We start from the raw sequence: 16,828 nt of genomic DNA, 5'->3' as shown, positions 1-16,828 counted from the left end.
CACTAATTTTGACCCTCCCTAGAGACCCAAGAGCCAGTGAACCAAGCTTCAGACCATACCAAATTACAACTCTATGCATTCGCAAGTGACACACTCAAGGGGCAGACTCAGTGAGCACCAGAGTCCTACTTAAGCAAGTCCTGTTCCATATGAGTGTCTCCTGCATAGCAGCTCTCCAACTGTAATAGCATCCGTTCCTCACAACCAATTGATCTGGAGGTCAATTCCCCCAGTGACACCAACAGCAATCAAGTCTCAGGTATAAGACTGGGTGCACACCCCACAAATGGACACACTTAGAGTGCCCAGCTCAGGTGACTATGGAGGGTAATCCACTGGGCCCTATAGGATACCTCCTACACAAGGCCACTCTACCAGCTCAAGGAAACATAGCAGCTCTACCCAATACATAGAAACAAACACAGTCAAAATGTGGAGACAAAGAATCATGTCACAAATGAAAGAAACAGAACAAAGTAAACTACTGGATACAGACTTCAAAACAATGGTTAAAAGGTTACTCGTGGATCTTCAAGAGTCCTTAAAGGGACTTGGTGAGACTTTCAAGGATCTTAGTGAGAATTTCAAAAACATTGGAGGGAAAATGTCAGAAATTAAGCACACACTAACTGAAATAAAGAATAACTTACAGGAATTCAACAGCAGAAGATTCCAAGAATCAAATCAAATCAATGATGTGAAATATGAGGAAGCAAAAAACAACCAATCAGAAGAGTAAAAAGAATACAAAACTATGAAGATAGTGTAAAGAGTCTCTATGGGATAACTTCAAGCATATCAACATTCATTTCTTGGGGTGTCAGAAGGAGAAGAGAGAGAGCAAAATATTGAAAACCTATTTGAAGAAATAATGACAGAAAACTTTCCCTATCTGGTTAAAGAAATAGACTTACAAGTCCAGGAAACACAGAGTTCCAAACAAGAGGAACGCAAAGAGGCCTGCACAAAGGCACATCATAATTACAATGCCAAGGGTTAAAGACAATGAAAGAATCTTAAAACCAGCAAGAGAAAAGCAGTTAGTTACCTACAAGGGAGCACCCATAGGACTGTCAGATGACTTCTCAACAGAAATTTTACAAGCAAGAAGGGAGTGGTGAGAAAAATTCAAAGTGATGAATAGTAAGGACCTACAACCAAGATTACTCTACCCATCATTTAGAATTGAAAATCAGGTAAAGAGCTTCACAGACAAAAAAAAAGCTAAAGGAGTTCATCACCACCAAACCACTATTACATGAAATGTTGAAGGGTATTCTTTGTTTTTTAATCTTTATTGTTGAAAATATTACATATGTCTCCTAATTTCCCTCATTAACCTCCTCCACCCCACCCCCATGTCCTACCCCAGGCTTTCACCATCTAATTGTCCATGTCCATGGTTTATGCATATATACATATATGGTCTCTGATTGATTACCTCCCATCCACCCACATTTTCCCACTTCCCTCTGAGAAATCACATTCTTTTCCATGCTTTCATGGATCTGGGTCCTCTCTGTTCATCAGTTTATTTTGTTAGATTCCACATATGAGTGAGATCATGTGATATTTATCTTTCTCTGACAGACTTATTTCATTTATCATGATACTCTCCAGGTCCCTCCATGTTATCTCAAAGGTAAGAGATTCTTCGTTATTACTGCTGCATAGTATTTCATGGTCTAAATGTACCACAGCTTTTTATCCATGGGCATTTGGGTTGTTTCCAGATCTTAACTATTGTAAATTGTGCTGCTAGGAACATAGGGGTGCATACTTGTCATTTGTTAACTTGTTGATACTAGCCATTCTGAAAGGTGGGAGGTGATACCTCATTGTCATTTTAATTTGCATCTCTCTGATGATCAGTGACTTTGAGCATTTTTTCATATGTGTCTTGGCCATCTGTATGTCCACTTTGGAAAAGTGTCTACATAGGTCCTTTGCCCATTTTCTTATTTAATTGTTTGTCTTTTGTTAAGTTGTATGAGTTCCTCATATATTTTGGATATTAACCCTTTATCAGATGTATCATTGTCATATATGGTTTCCCATAGAGTGGGCTCCTTTTATGTTTTGTTGATGGTTTCTTCTACTGGGCAGAAACTTTTTATTTGGATGTAGTTTCATTTGTTTATTTTCTCCTTAGTTTGTCTTTGCCCTAGGAGGTGTATCCCTAAACATATTGCTACAAGAGAAGTCTGAGATTTTGCTGTCTATTGTTTCTTCTGGGATTTTTATTGTTTCCCAACTTATGGAGTCTTTTATTTATTTTGAGTTTATTCTTGTGTATGGTGTAAGATGGTGGTCTAGACATTGTTTGCATGTATCTGTCCAATTTTCTTGAAGTGTATTTTTTAAGAAGAGGAAGGAGAAGCAGAATAAAAAATGATTAAATGGTGCCAAAACCTGTTTGGCTCAGTGGATAGAGTGTTGGTCTGCGGACTGAAAGGTCCCTGGTTCAATTCTGGTCAAGGGTATGTAGGCACATCCCCAGTAGGGGGTGTGCAGGAGTCAGCTGGTCAATGATTCTCTCTCATGATGTTTCTAGCTCTCTATCCCTCTCCCTTCCTCTCTGTGAAAAAAATCAATAAAATATATTTTTAAAATAAAATAAAATGGCAATAAGTACATATTTACCAGCAATTGAATCTAAAAATGAAAAAAAAAAATTGAGCAAGAAATATAATGAACAAAATAAACTGGTGAATAAGAATCAGAGGAAAGGGAGAAGTGGGTGTGGGAAGAGATTAACCAAAGATCTTATTTGCTTATATGCATTAAAAAGGGACACTGACAATAGGGTGGTGAAGGCCTGGGGTGGTTCCTGGGTAGAGGCAGACTATGGGGGGAGAGAGGGAAGGTATATCTGTAATACTCTCAACAATAAATATTTTTTAAAAATAATTATTCTTCTTTTGAAAAACAGCTTTTATCTTGTTAACGGCCTTAGTATAAACTGAATGCTTGACCATGGGCCACCAAATTACCATGCAACCTGACTTGTCTGTGCACTAGGGAAAAGGAAATAATCAGATATTTCCTGAACTGACCCTAGTTCCATCATGAAAGGGGTGTTATCTGACCACCAAGTCAGAAAACTAGGCACGGACAGAGGAACTGCATCATCAAGTGGAAACGGTATATACATGATATGGCCTGAGCAAGCCTGAAGTCACAAGTAAGTTACATGAACAAGTAGTTTGAATATCCATGGCCCCCACTCCTGCTACACTGTCCTCTCTTACTGTGACAGCTGTGGGGATTTCCCTACAATTTGTTGATGGAGAGAAACTTGGGCCTGGTTTATAGACTGTTCTGTGTGATATGCAGGCAATATTGGACAGTGGACAGCTGAGCTACTGCCCCTTTCTGGGACATCCCTGAAGTACAGTGTTGAAAGAAAATCCTCTCAGAGGGCAGAGCTTCAGGCAGCGAAACTAACTGTTCACTTTCTTTCAGGGGATAAAAGGCCAGATGTGAAATTAGCTGATGATTTAGCTGAATGTCAGAGATTTGAACATAACTGGAAAACTGGTAACAAAGAGGTCTGAGGGTTAAGCATATGATAGACTTCTCTGAATGCACACTATTTGCCTCAGGAAAAGAGGATTTTCATAACCAAGTGGATAGGATGACCTGTTTTTTTGATGCTAGTCAGACCCTTTCTGCAGCCAACGCTGACATCACTTGCTGGGTGCATGAACAAAGTGGCCATGGTAGCAGGAATGGAGGTTATGCATGGGCTCAGCAGCACAGACTTCCACTCCCCAAGGCCAACCTGGCTATGGCCACCACTAAGTGGCCAATCTGTCAGCGCAGAGACCAACCCTGGGCCCCTGACATGGCACCACTCCCAGGGTGATCAGCAGCTACCCAGTGGCAGGGTGATTACACAGACTACTTCCATCATGGAAAGGGAGTGTTTCATTTCATTTGAATAGACACTCACTCTGGATACAAATTTGCCTTTCCTGTACACATGCTTCTGCAAAAGCTACCATCCATTGACTCAGAGAAAGCCTATCTTACATCATGGTACTCCACATAGCATTGTTTCTGATCAGCAGACTCACCTCATGGCAGATGAAATGCAGCAGTGGGAACATGCCCATGGAAATCACTGGTTTTGCCATCCTGAAATTAGCTGTCTTGATAGAAACATGGAATGGACTTTTGGGAATGCAGTGGCACCAGATGGGTGACAACACCTTGCAGGATGTGGGAAAGTATTCCAGGAAGCCATATATTCTCTGAATATGTGATAATGTTTTTCCCATAGTCAGGATTCACAGGCCCAGGAATCAATTGGGGGAATGGGAATGATCTTTCTCATCATTACCTCTAATAATCTGGCAGCAAATTTACTGCTCCCTGTCCCCAACACATTATGCTCTGCTGGCCTAGAGGTCTTAGTTCCAAAGGAGAAATGCTTCCACCAGGAGATGCAACAATGACTCTTTTTGGACACATCAGGATTCTCAAGCTATCCAGAAAGTGCAGCACCTTGGAGAGTGCCAATCTCAGCCTCCTCCTTTCCTCACAGGGGTCAGAGGCTAGTGTACCAGAGATTGTGAGGGGGCAGCCACCACAGGGCCAGCTGCCTAGAATGGGAACAGGGAAGGCCACCGGCTGAGGCTATCCACAGAGGCCAAGGTATGTCCTGTTGTCTGAGTCCCAGGACCCAGGGTCATAGGGTCTGACTCATAACAGATGCTCAGTGAACACGCATTAAATGGCCCAGCCAGCATGACTCAGTAGTTGAGCATCAACTTATGAACCAGGAGGTCATGGTTTAATTTTCAGTCAGGGCACATGCTCGGGTTGCAGGCTTGATCCCAGTATGAGATGTGCAGGAGGCAACCAATCAATGATTCTCTCTCATCATCGATATTTCTCTTTCTCCCTCTCCCTTTCTCTCTGAAATCAATATATATATATATATATATATACTCATTAAATGGATGAGGAAACCACACAACAGATACCTGTCACCACTTGCGACACCCAGGTGGGAGCATGTTCCTTATAAACACAAAGGCATTGGTGTCAGCAATCTAGACATGTGCCCTGACTGGGAATCGAACTGTGACCTCTTGATTCATAGGTGGATGTTCAACCACTGAGCCACTGAGGCACATTGGCTAAGTTCTTGTAGTTTTTTTTACCCCATGGAAAGGCCTTTACCCCTTTTAGTTATCAAAAAAGGACATTTCTAACACGAGAGGTTGGAACACCCTTCATTCCCAGAAAACCATAGTATTCCCCATCTCTACCTTATGAATGACTTCTCCTGGGGGAGAAGCTAACTAGAAGAGTTCTTTCTCTTCTTACAGAGACATGCATGGTGCAAACTCTGGCTTCACCACCTCAGATGGAGTCAGGCCTGGGGAAGAAGAGAGTCCATCATGACCACAAAGGAATCAGGGGACAACTCCCTGTAGAGGGCCCCTTGGGAATGCACATGGATGACCTTTAAATTAATGTCAGCTGAGTCCAAGGTGACTGGCATGGTTGTCCCCCAGAAACAGCCTCCCAAAATGTTATCAGTACTGATTTCTTATCTTTATCCATGTGCTTGGAATGAAGAACAAATAGGACCTTGACTTACCCGGGTCTTGACATGCTAAATCCCAAGAATGAGGGAATGAATAGTGTTACGAAGCGAGTCCCCAAGAGATGGACCACCGGAGCCAATTTGATTAAGCATGCTAGAGTTTATTACAGATTCGAATCCGGGCTCAAACCATGGCTGACGCAGCAGCCGGCAAACACCCAGGTGAAAGCCCCGAGGGAGGGGCAGTCCCTCCAGAGCGCTCACACAAAAACACAGACAAACACACACCTACCGCGGCCAGTCAGGCTCTTCGGAATGGGGGTCCCTCATGGTCCTGGCTGGGGATTCCAGTCATGATCCCCAAGGACCACCAGGGAGCCGAGTCCGATGCAATAAACAAAAGAGCCATCTCTATGCTAGCATAGGCTATCCCACTCATGCCGGCAGCATGGCGGAAGAGAGCGAATATCGCCCAGTCCAGGAGTTTTATTCAGGTAGGTGATGTCACTGCCTCGGCTAACCCTGATTGGCCCCTCAGGACTAAATTCTAAAGACTGGGGACGGCCTGCAGGGTTGGTTCCCAGTCACATCTGCTTGACATTGGATGTGGCCCTATCTTGCCTATAATACAAAAGCAGAACTAAAGGTTATCTACAGTTTCTACCCCTGAAGCTACTGAGTCAGTGGGAGTCAATCTCCTGTAACTACCCTATTGTTTAAGCAAGCAATCGAAGGTAGAAGTCAGATAGCAAGGTTAAAATTCAAACAGCAGTTTTTACCCAAGTATGAGTGCTACCATATTTCAAATAGGACCTGGGCACACCCAACACTTCTTTGACCTTAAAGCCCCCTCTGGAAATCAATACATGCCCTGTGATGTCTGTGGTGGGTGGTTGACTATCTCTCCATCAAAGTGACAGCATCCCACCAGGATCCCAACTTGAATCTATTTCTGTGTCTTGGTCTCCTTTTTTTTTTTCTTTAATTTCCTTTTTTATTTAATACATTTTATTGATTTTTAACAGAGAGAAAGGGAGAGAAATAGAGAGCTAGAAACGTCGATGAGAGAGAAACATCAACCAGCTGCCTCTTGCACACCCCCCACCGGGAATGGGCCCGCAACCAAGGTACATGCACTTGACCTGAAACAAACCTGGGACCCTTCAGTCCGCAGATCGACGCTCTACCACTGAGCCAAACCAACTTCAGTTTTTTTCTTTAATTCCTTAATCCCCAGCTCCTCCACTCAGGAACCTGTCATTTTCCGTGTGAATCCCGGAAAACATAGAAACAGCCCCCACCACAACTCCCCATCACCGGGTCCTGGTGGTCTCCAGAAAACATCTCACCAGCCAGCTCATGATGTCCTGGGGAACAAGGGGAACTTCTCATGTAGGATGGGACAAGAGAACCCAGAATCTGTGTGGTCCCTTCCATCTCAGAGGGGCTGAGGGTCTCATAGGGTCTCCCCATCCTGTGGCTGAGTCTCCACGTGGAGCTTCTCCAGCTCCTTGGCCATGTACAAAGGCTTAGAGCAGATGTCAGACAGGGACACAGATGCGTTGGATGCAATGCCACAGGGCAATCTATGGATCAGCCCCATAGGCTGGCTTCCTCTCTAGAAACACTGAAGAGAACCCTCATGTGGTCCTTCCTTTGAAACTTGGGGACAAAGAGCTCCTCCAAAGACAACACATCCCCCAACAGGGGATGAAGTGCGGGGGGAGAAGGTTCTCATGACACTGGTTCAGGATTCCTCTGGACAACACCTGTCCTCTCACTGGCTTACCCTGCCCTGGATAGAAGTCAGGCAACCAGTGACCCACAGTGACAGGGACCTGAGGTGAATAGCTCTCAGCCTTGAGGTCAGAGCCCATCTCTGCCCAGGGCTCAGGGTCAGCTCAGGGTCAGCTCCCACCCTCTGGAGCAGGTCAGCATTCCTGGTGCAGCCCCTGACATTGGCCACTGGTCTCTTCTGTCCTCCAGGTGGCAACATTGAGACACACAGAGGACACACATGAAATTAACACATAATATGGCTTTGGCTAAGGAGTGGAAAAAGAGTCTGATTTCCATACCACAGAGCCTTCTGAGTTCCTCCCACATGTCTACTCTGTCCCACCTGTTCCTTTCAGGGGCCTAAGAGCACCTGCTCTGCCACAGGTCCCTATGCTGCTCCCCACTCCTTGCCTGGCATCGCCCATGAGCAAGGTAGGGTGACCACAGAAAATTCCCCCAGACAGACAGGACAAAGGCTGCCCAATGGTCAGGGAGCACATGGACAGTCTCAGCCACCAGACCCGGAAAGATAGGGTCCCCCTGAAGTTGTCCCTGTAGACCAGGGATCCCACAGCCACCTGACCTCCCACCAACATCTTTATTCCCAGGACACCCTGGAACTGTAGGGCCTTCTGGGACACCCAGTCCTGGTCTCCATCCCTAGAAGTATAGGCCAAGCTGGTGACACCTGGAGAGAAGGTAGGTCCCCTCTTCACTCATCACCCAGCGTGCCCCTTACCCACGCCCAGAGTACTCTCTATGGCCTTCCTACTGGGAGGAAATCCAACCTTGCCAGTGCTTTTGAGAACATGGGGAAGACCCAGTGCTGGGCTGGGTTGACTGTCACAAATGGAAATAATCCCCAGGTTTGGGGACCTTCAGGGTTATCTGTGTGGTGCTAAAGGACCAGGTGCAAGACCAAGACACAGCAAAAACCAATGCTGGGGTGAGAGGGTTGTCTTCCCAGCAAAAGGGGTCTCCATCAGCCTTGCTATTGAAAATGTGCTTCAATGCTCTTGCAATTATTAAAATAAATTTTTATTGATTTCAGAGAGGAAGGGAGAGAGAGATAGAAACATCAATGATGAGAGAGAATCATTGATTGGCTGACTCCTGTACAACCCCACTGGGGGTCAAGCCTGCAATGCAAACATGTCTCCGGGAATCAAACAGTGACCTTTTGATTCATAGGTGGATGTTCAACCACTGAGCCACACCAGCCAAGCTCTTGTAGTTTTTTAACAGCAATGTAGATATTCATAAGAAATGTCAACTGTAACATTAAGTTGTATTTATTAATAAACATTGGAGCCCTGGCCAGTGTGACTCAGTGGTCAGAGCATTAGCCCATGTACCAAAGGGTCAAGGATTCAACTTCCAGACAAGGGAACCTACCTGGGTTGCAGGTTTGCTCCCAGGCCCAAGTCAGGCATGTACAGGAGGCAACCAAACCAATTGATGTGTCTTTCTCACGTTCATGTCTCTCTATATCTCTCTATCAGTCTCCCTCTCCCTTCCTGCCTTCCATTCTCTCTCTCTCTCTCTCTAAAAACACAAAACAAACTAACCAACAAAAACACTTGGATGGAGGAAGAGGAGGAGGAGGAGAAGGAGGAGGAGGAGGAGGAGGAGGAGGAGGAGGACGAGGAGGAGGACGAGGAGGAAGCAGCCTTAGATTTTCATTTCTGTGTTTTGTTCACTGCTGGATGGCCAGCTTTTTAAAAGGGTTTGGATGAGCAGTATAAATTCAACAAATATTTGGTAAATGTGCAGAAAAGAGAGAGAGAGAGAGAGAGAGAGAGAGAGAGAGAGAGAGAGAGAGAGAGAGAGAGAGAAGAAGAAGAAGAAGAAGAAGAAGAAGAAGAAGAAGAAGAAGAAGAAGAAGAAGAAGACGACGACAGAGGAGGAGGAGGTGGAGGAGGAGGAGGAGGAGGAGGAGGAGGAAGAGGAGGAGGAGGAGGAGGGGAAGGGAGGGAGGGAGAAATGGAGGGAGGGAGAGAGGAAGGGAAGGGGGGACAGAGGGACGGAGGGACGGAGGGACGGAGGGACGGAAGGACGGAGGGAGGGCGTTTCACAGTCCAGTAAGATAAACCCACGCTGAGAGCTTGCCAGAGGAAGGGTCTCTGGTCCACCTCACATCTGCCTAGTCAGAATCTGCATTTCTAACCAGATCAGACCCTCCCTGAGCACAGGAGGGGAGCAGAGCTACACCACTCCCACATCATGGGTCTCAGCCTGGCAGGCATCCACATTAGCTGGCCAGTTGATGAAGCATCATTTCTACAGAATCCTGTAGGCATCACAGTCTTTACCACGTTCCACAAGTGATTCCGTGCACAATGGGATGACATCCCTGTGACAAGAGTTCCTTCCTGATGTCGCCCCAGGACTCCTGCTCTGAAACATAAACCAGAAGGGTTATGAGAGGCCCCAGGGGGCGCTGCTGTGCTCCCAACGTGGAGCTCTGGGGAATGCCCAGGACCCTGATGTTCTAGCTTGTGCTTGTCCAAACAGGTTATGCATGTGAGAAGGTGTGTCAGAGGTCAGGGAGTGGAGGTGGGGGACAGTAGGGGTGGGGATGGAGTAGAGTCACTGTGGGAAAAGGCAGAGGCCTCAGCAGTTCCTAGGGTCTGAAGGCAAATGAGAAGCAGGGGAGAGAGGAATTGGGGAGGGAAAGGAAGAGTTCCTGGCATAGACCCCGCCCCTATCCCCTTGACAAGGGAACTACTCAGAAGCCCTAAGAGACTCACCACGACTGGAAAAGGACAGCAGATCACCCGCTTCAGGAGAGCATTGCCTGTGAGCGATTCTGAAGTGGAAGTTTTTCTCATAGAGGGAGGGACCATGGAGTCCCCTTCAGGCCCTGCTCCCAGACCATGCGTCTGGCAGGGGCTCCTGCTGACCGGTAAGGAGCGGACAATCCCTGGGGTGGACAGGGAAAGGGGAGACAGAGACTGGCTGTGGTCTCCTGGGTAGCACAGTGCTCTGAGAGGGGACAGAGGGCTTCTGTTTGGACCTGAGGGAGAGGACAATGGAGCACAGTAGGATGAGGGAGGGGGCTGAGCAGCAGGGCAATCCCATGATCTGGAGCTGGTGAGGGGCAGAAAACCTAGATCATGGTAGGTTTTACAAGTTACTCCTCACTGAGAAATAATTTCTGAAAACTGATAATTTGTGTCAGGGTGACACAAGGAAAACCTAACTAGGGGCACTAAGCGTTGTCTTCACCACCAACCGCAGAACTGGGTACATACACCCCAGCGGGTGCAGGACCCTGGGAACATTTATTCATTCACCTGCAGGTATTTGTAGCCTGTTGCAGGTACTAGGGGTGCAACAACATCAGACAAGCCCTTTCCCCCCTGGAGCTCATGTTCCAGGCAGAGAAGATAGACAAAGAAACAACCACAAGTGCCTTGTAGGAAACAGAGCAGAGACAGGTCAGAAAGTGAAAACAGCCTCTTTAAAGTGTCAGTGAAGTGTATTCCCAGAGCTGAGTAGGTGGGCAAACAGCTGGGAAAGTTCTCAAAACAGAAAAAAATAACAGGTTCAGAGGTGCTGAAGTCAAGGTGCTCTAGCTGCTGGCCTTGACCACAGGAGACACACACATACTCTGACCAAGGTTGAGAGATGAAGAGACCTGCTCAGGACCCAGGCCCTCATCTCTCCTTCCCAGAACAGAGCTCCAAATCTTGATCAACTTTTCTCTTCCCTCCTAGCCTCACTCCTAACCTTCTGGAGCCTGCCCACCACTGCCCAGTTCACTATGGAATCAGTGCCGCCCAATGCTGTCGAAGGGCAGGATGTGCTTCTCCATGTCCCCAACCTGCCTGGGAATGTTGCAGCCTATCACTGGTACAAAGGGAAAGTATGGGAGGACTTTAGACTTGTAACATATACAATACAGACTCAAAACATGACCTATGGGCCTGCATACAGCGGTAGAGAGACAATATACCCCAATGGATCCCTCCTACTCCAGAACGTCACCCTGAACGACACAGGAAAGTACGTCCTACAAGTCATACTAAAAGATTATGAAAACAAACATATATTTGGAGAGCTCCATGTATACCGTGAGTAATTGCTCTCTAACCTCTGGGTGCCAAGTGGGTGAACTCTACTTCACACACAGGGCTAAGAGCCCTGGACTCCCCTCCATCCCCCTCTGCATTACGTTTTGGGCATTTAGTGCAGGACACATACGGTGGAGACAAACTTACTAAATTCAGAGTTCCCTTCCCAGATTCCAGCCCTGCAGACATTCTCCACAGAGAGAAAACCAGTCTGATGGGAGTGACTCAGCAGAGGAAGACCAGTCTTACCCCAGGCTCCTAGGCCCCTCCCATGACCATGACCCTGAGAAAGATTATGCAGGGCATGAACTGACTGGCCCCCCGGATCCTCACAGAGCTCAGAAAAAAAGGGGCAGCCCCTCCCCAGACATCAGTCCCAGGGCTCCTGACTCCAGGGTCCCTGAGGAGCCTGTCAGGTTGGGTTTGGTCTGTGGCAGGGTTGACTGGGAGCATCAGTTTCCCAGGTACCCAAGTCACAGGCTCCTGAGCTGGTTACCAGCCAGAGCTCAGCCTCAAGAGCCACGTCTGGGCAGGGATGGAGCCTGGTCCTTCACCTGAGACCATGTGAGGAGAGCAAATGTGGACTGGTTCCCAGGCCATTAGCCAACTGCCCTGGGAGACATAGCAGAATCCAGAGGAAGGTCAGCATCCCCAAAGAGGAAGAGAAGATGCTCCTGGCAGCTCCTGTCTACCAAGGATCTGGCAAGGGAGTCCTCTCTCATGGACAAATAACAGATGATGTTAACTTGGGAAGCTCCTCTTTTCCTAACTTTAAGTCAGTAAATGGCAAAAGATTTAAGGTTCATTCAAAGACAACATGGCAAACATAAGACCATTTACCATTTATTCTGTTTTATTCAGGGGAAACTGAGTTACAGGGGAATACAGCACTCAATCAGAGTCACGCACACTATAACAGGCCAATCAGAATCATTCCAAGGTCTTTCTGCAGTTAACAGCCCATCCTCACCTCCACTCCAAGGGCCTTATTATGCATTTGTAGACCCTGAAACCAACTATTGCTTCAGATCCTTTCTTCTTAGGTGTTCCCAACACTGAGGGAGATAGTCTGGTCTGAGAAGTGATAACAAATGGAGAATTGTTCTGCTTTTTATTCTAAAATCAAATTACCTGCAATAATATTCAGAGTCAGTAACATTCAGAGTCAGTACTGGGAACACCTAGGTCCTCCCCTCAGGTGGCCTGGAAACCACTTGTTTCCTGATGTGTTAGTATCACTGCCACTAGGTATAAAGGGAAGGACTTTGCCTTCTCACTCCTCACTCTACACCTGCATCCAGCTCAGGGACAAACAGGTAACACATACCCAATTGCTTGTAATGAAGTAGTAAATAATTGTGGTCAAGAATGAATGGTAATGTCTAAAGAGACTGGAACCTGGATGCAGAGTTCCAGACCCATGTTGCATTCCTCTAACCACCTGTCCCTGAATACCTCCCTTGCCAACTGCCCCCAAAAGCCAAGCCTCATGGTGACTGGGTCTGTTCCCCTGTGGAAGGTTGTTCCAGCCTACACTGGTCCTGCCTTGGGATAGAGGTGGGACTTTGGTCTCCGGGGTCTTTGAAATCACCTGTGACCTGTGCTGCTCACTACCAATCACATTTATGGGACTCTATACACATTCCATTATCCTCATCTGTCTCCTCCTTCACTCCAGCCACACTGCCTTACTCTGCTCTGCTTTCCCCACTCTGCAGTCTCCCCAGATTGTCCTGCTAACACCTGTGTCCAGACCCACCCTCCCAGGCAATAGCAGAGGACACAGAAGTCGGGAGGAGCAGCAGCCTCAGTTCCATCATCAGTTAGTTTCTCAGGTCACCAGGAGAAAGAGTTTCTGCTGGGCTCCAATCATGGCTCTTTTCCCTCTCTCTCTCTCTCTCTCTCTCTCTCTCTCTCTCTCTCTCTCTCTATATATATATATATATATATATATATATATATATATATATATATATATCCACCCTCTCCCACCCCCCATGAAGCCAAGAGGGACAGGTCGCATGACAGAGACATGGGAGTCAAAGGCAGAAGGACAGGTCTCAGTCCCCAAAGCTCATGTTCACACTTCACCCCTGACTCATGCATGAATCACCCTCCTCCTGGTGTGAGGCTGCCATTCCTCCCACTGGCTCACGACACCTTCCCAGGGTGAGCCTGGTGCCCCTGCACCATCTAACTGTTTCACTGACTTTTTCATAAATGTGCTCTCATGATGACACTTTGACCACAGGATGGGATCCTCTCAGATTGTGAGATCCACAGCTACTCTGCTTTCTCTGAGAAGCTGACCATTTGAATGAATTTGACTAAACTCCACGTTTTTCCTCAGTTAGAAAGAAAGGAAGAGCACATGCCACATACCCTTGTAGGGGCTCCTCCCCATCTGCCTGACTGTCCATAGAAACAGAGAGGGATCTTTTCCCTAACTTGACTAACATGCCACATGTGCTTTCTACCAATATGGTTTCATCCCTCCCTTTATATAGCAGAGACACCTGGGATCACCCCTGGGACACATCTGTTCCCTTAGCAGGACTCACCTTCTCTCTATCCCAGGGAGTCCCTCATTTCAAACCCACTGTGGCATCTTCCTTTGGTAACAGTATGACCCAGTTGGATGGCAGAACTTGGTCTATGACTTTAAGTGCTCTTTGGGCATGAGTGAATCTTTTCACATATTCTTTCACAGTTTAACTCAAAATCTATCTCATAACTGCCAAACACAAATGGTATATAAAGGGCTATATTTTCTTTTTTCTTTTTTTTCTTTTTTTTCCTTTTTTTTTTTTTGAAATTATGAATGAATTTAATTTCAGTATAATTAAGACAAAAAACAGCAACTAATTTGTCACCTTGCACAGAAATTTAACAGAAGAGGTTTAAACTTATTTATTTGCCAACATTTTCTTCATAGCATAGATATAGCTAGAATCAAATCTATCTCAAAAGTTTAGGACATTCTCTCCCTTTTATTAATACTCAATGAGAAACAACACTTAGAATAAAACTTTTCCATAAATAAGGGATAGTAATATCCACAAGGTAAGAAATGATGAACTAAGTACGAGGCTGTTTTATTATGGCCTTCATTTTATCGTTATAAACCTGGTTTAAAAATCCTGGATTTTTTTCCTCCAGACATTCAGAAATCATATTTTTTTATTTTTCATTATAGTTCTCTAACCTTAATCTCCTAACATGTTCCAGTGCATTATGTGAGTGCTCAATCAAAGAAGTTAGGTTGTTCTCCACAACTGGCTCTCTCCTAAAGGTCAAAACCGACAGCGCCAGCCCTGGCCGAGCTCCGCGAACTGCCCATGGCTTGAAGTAAATTTTTGTGGGGATTTTTTTTTGTTTTTTTAGTGATATTTTTCGGTGGAGTCCTATCGGCGATAGACGGTCGGACAGGTTATCCCATCTCTCGCGCTAGATTGACGGGCTCAGGCAGCACTCGAAAATGGCCAGGGCTATATTTTCAACAAGTTCATGCTACCCCACCTCCACAAGCCCCCCTTCTGCAGGTGCTATTGTCTGAGTGTTGAGGAAGGATCCCTGCCCTCTGCAGTGGCAGAAAGGACATTACAGACCAAGGGCAGAGAGCCTGGCTCTGCTGCCAATGCCAGCCAGCTCCCACCATCCCTCACTCTTTTCTAAATCATTCCTGGACTTGCCTCTGCCCTTTCTGGGGTCACTGCCTCATGTCAACCACCAGCGAACTCATGGGCAGACAGCCACATCTCATGGCCCAGCAACCTGAGTTCTGAACTAACAACCAGACTTGCTTCTGCTCTCCCGTGTATTGTTTCTTTTTCTTTTCTTTTTTTAAATAAATCTTTATTGTCCAGATTATTAAAATGTTCCCCTTTTTTTCTCCCATAGCTCCCCTCCAGCCGATCCTCTCCCCCCTCCCCACAACCAATGCCCTTATGCCCCACCACTGTCCTCATCCTAGGTGTAAGATATTTTTCCAATCTCTTGCCGCACCCCTCACACCCCTTTGCCCCCAAGAATTGTCAGTTCACACCCTTTCTATGCTCCTGATTCTATTATATTCACCACTTTATTATTCTGTTATCAGACATTTTATTCACTTGATTTTTAGATTCACTTGTTGATAGATATGTATTTGTTGTCACTTTGTTATTCATAATTTTTATCTTTACCTTTTTTTTCTTCTTCCTCTTCTTAAAGAATACCCTTCAGCATTTCATGTAATTCTGGTTTGGTGGTGATGAACTCCTTTTGTTTTTTTCTAATCTGTGAAGCTCTTTATCTGACCTTCAATTCTAAATGATAGCTTTGCTGGGTAGAGTAATCTTGGTTGTAGGTTCTTGCTGATCATCACTTTGAATATTTCTTGCCACTCCCTTCTGGCCTGCATAGTTTCTGTTGAGAAATCAGCTGACAGTCTATGGGTACAACCTTGTAGGTAACTAACTGTTTTTTCTCTTGCAGCTTTCTAGATTCTCTGTTTGTCTTTTGCCCTTGGCATGATATGTCTTGCTGTGGTCCTCTTTGGATTCCTCTTGTTTGGGGTTCTCTGTGCTTCCTGGACTTGTAAGTCTATTTCTTTCACAAGGGAAAGTTTTCTGTTTTATTCATATTGAGAAATCCTTTAGATTGAAACTTCTGCAGGTCCTAGGATCATGAAGACTGGTTGGACTATATTCTCTAATAAGTTACTTAACAAAAGAGAAATGCCTTCCATCTCAGTGTGTAGCCACCATACCAGAGGGGGGTTGTAAGCATTTAGAAAGTCACAAAAAGGTCTGGGAAAGAGTCACACAAAAGTCAATGGGTAGCCCTAACCACTGGTGCTCAGTGGTTAAAGTATCAGCCAGCACACCGAAGCATCTTGGGTTTCATTCCCAGTCACAGGCATGTTTCAAGTTGATCCTGTCCCAGTCAGGGCATGTGTAGGAGGCAACCAATCCATGCATCTCTCTCAGATTGATGTTTCTCTCTCTTTCTCTCGCCACTCTTCCACTCTCTAAAAATCAATGGATAAAGATATCCTCGGTTGAGGACTTAAAAATAAAATAAAATAAGATAAAATAAAATAAAATAAAATAAAATAAAATAAAATAAAATAAAATAAAATAAAATGAGGGAAGAAAAAGAAGGTTAATAGGTAAATTCCACCTGATCATGAAGATATTGGACATTCGGTCTGAGAAGAGGTTCCTGGTGTGGATACTATAGATGTCCAGGGAGACAGGTCAGGGGTCACCCTGAGGTGATCTGGATGGAAGAGGGGAGATATAGTTGTCTTCTTACAGAATGTCACCTGAACAAAGATCTTCACCCTGAGGTCAGAGTCCTCCTCTGGTGAACTTTACAGAGATCACTGTGGCCTGTGAGTGGCTGACATCTCTGAGGAATGAGCCCACTC

General features: G+C 45.7%; 1 protein-coding gene, 3 long non-coding RNA genes and 1 other non-coding gene across 20 annotated transcripts in view; 1 reads left to right on the top strand and 4 right to left on the bottom strand.

Moving 5' to 3' along the window:
• Positions 1 to 16,828, bottom strand: part of LOC118702294 (carcinoembryonic antigen-related cell adhesion molecule 1) — an 813,263-nt gene that overhangs the window by 109,659 nt on the left and 686,776 nt on the right. The window lies entirely within an intron of this gene.
• LOC123651128 overlaps positions 1,590 to 16,828 on the bottom strand; it is a 17,078-nt gene continuing 1,839 nt past the window's right edge. Inside the window, exons 2-3 of the long non-coding RNA XR_006739618.1 lie at positions 16,806 to 16,807; positions 1,590 to 1,700 (exon numbers count right to left, since the gene is read on the bottom strand). This is a non-coding gene — a long non-coding RNA (uncharacterized LOC123651128). The remainder of the gene's footprint in view (positions 1,701 to 16,805; positions 16,808 to 16,828) is intronic.
• Positions 3,942 to 11,451, bottom strand: LOC123651132. Its single transcript, XR_006739622.1, has 3 exons — positions 11,261 to 11,451; positions 4,983 to 4,991; positions 3,942 to 3,954 (listed from the first exon to the last, which is right to left on the bottom strand). It is a non-coding gene; the product is annotated as an uncharacterized LOC123651132 (long non-coding RNA).
• The window catches only part of LOC118702237, a 21,552-nt gene continuing 14,627 nt past the window's right edge, over positions 9,904 to 16,828 (top strand). Inside the window, exons 1-2 of the transcript XR_006739617.1 lie at positions 9,904 to 10,244; positions 11,059 to 11,177. This is a non-coding gene — a transcript (uncharacterized LOC118702237). The remainder of the gene's footprint in view (positions 10,245 to 11,058; positions 11,178 to 16,828) is intronic.
• LOC123651127 lies at positions 14,132 to 14,861 on the bottom strand. Its single transcript, XR_006739616.1, has 3 exons — positions 14,621 to 14,861; positions 14,278 to 14,541; positions 14,132 to 14,142 (listed from the first exon to the last, which is right to left on the bottom strand). It is a non-coding gene; the product is annotated as an uncharacterized LOC123651127 (long non-coding RNA).

Source organism: Pipistrellus kuhlii, unplaced genomic scaffold, assembly GCF_014108245.1.
Source record: "Pipistrellus kuhlii isolate mPipKuh1 unplaced genomic scaffold, mPipKuh1.p scaffold_m20_p_38, whole genome shotgun sequence".
Taxonomy (NCBI): domain Eukaryota; kingdom Metazoa; phylum Chordata; class Mammalia; order Chiroptera; family Vespertilionidae; genus Pipistrellus; species Pipistrellus kuhlii.
This window is presented reverse-complemented; position numbering and strand designations above follow the sequence as displayed.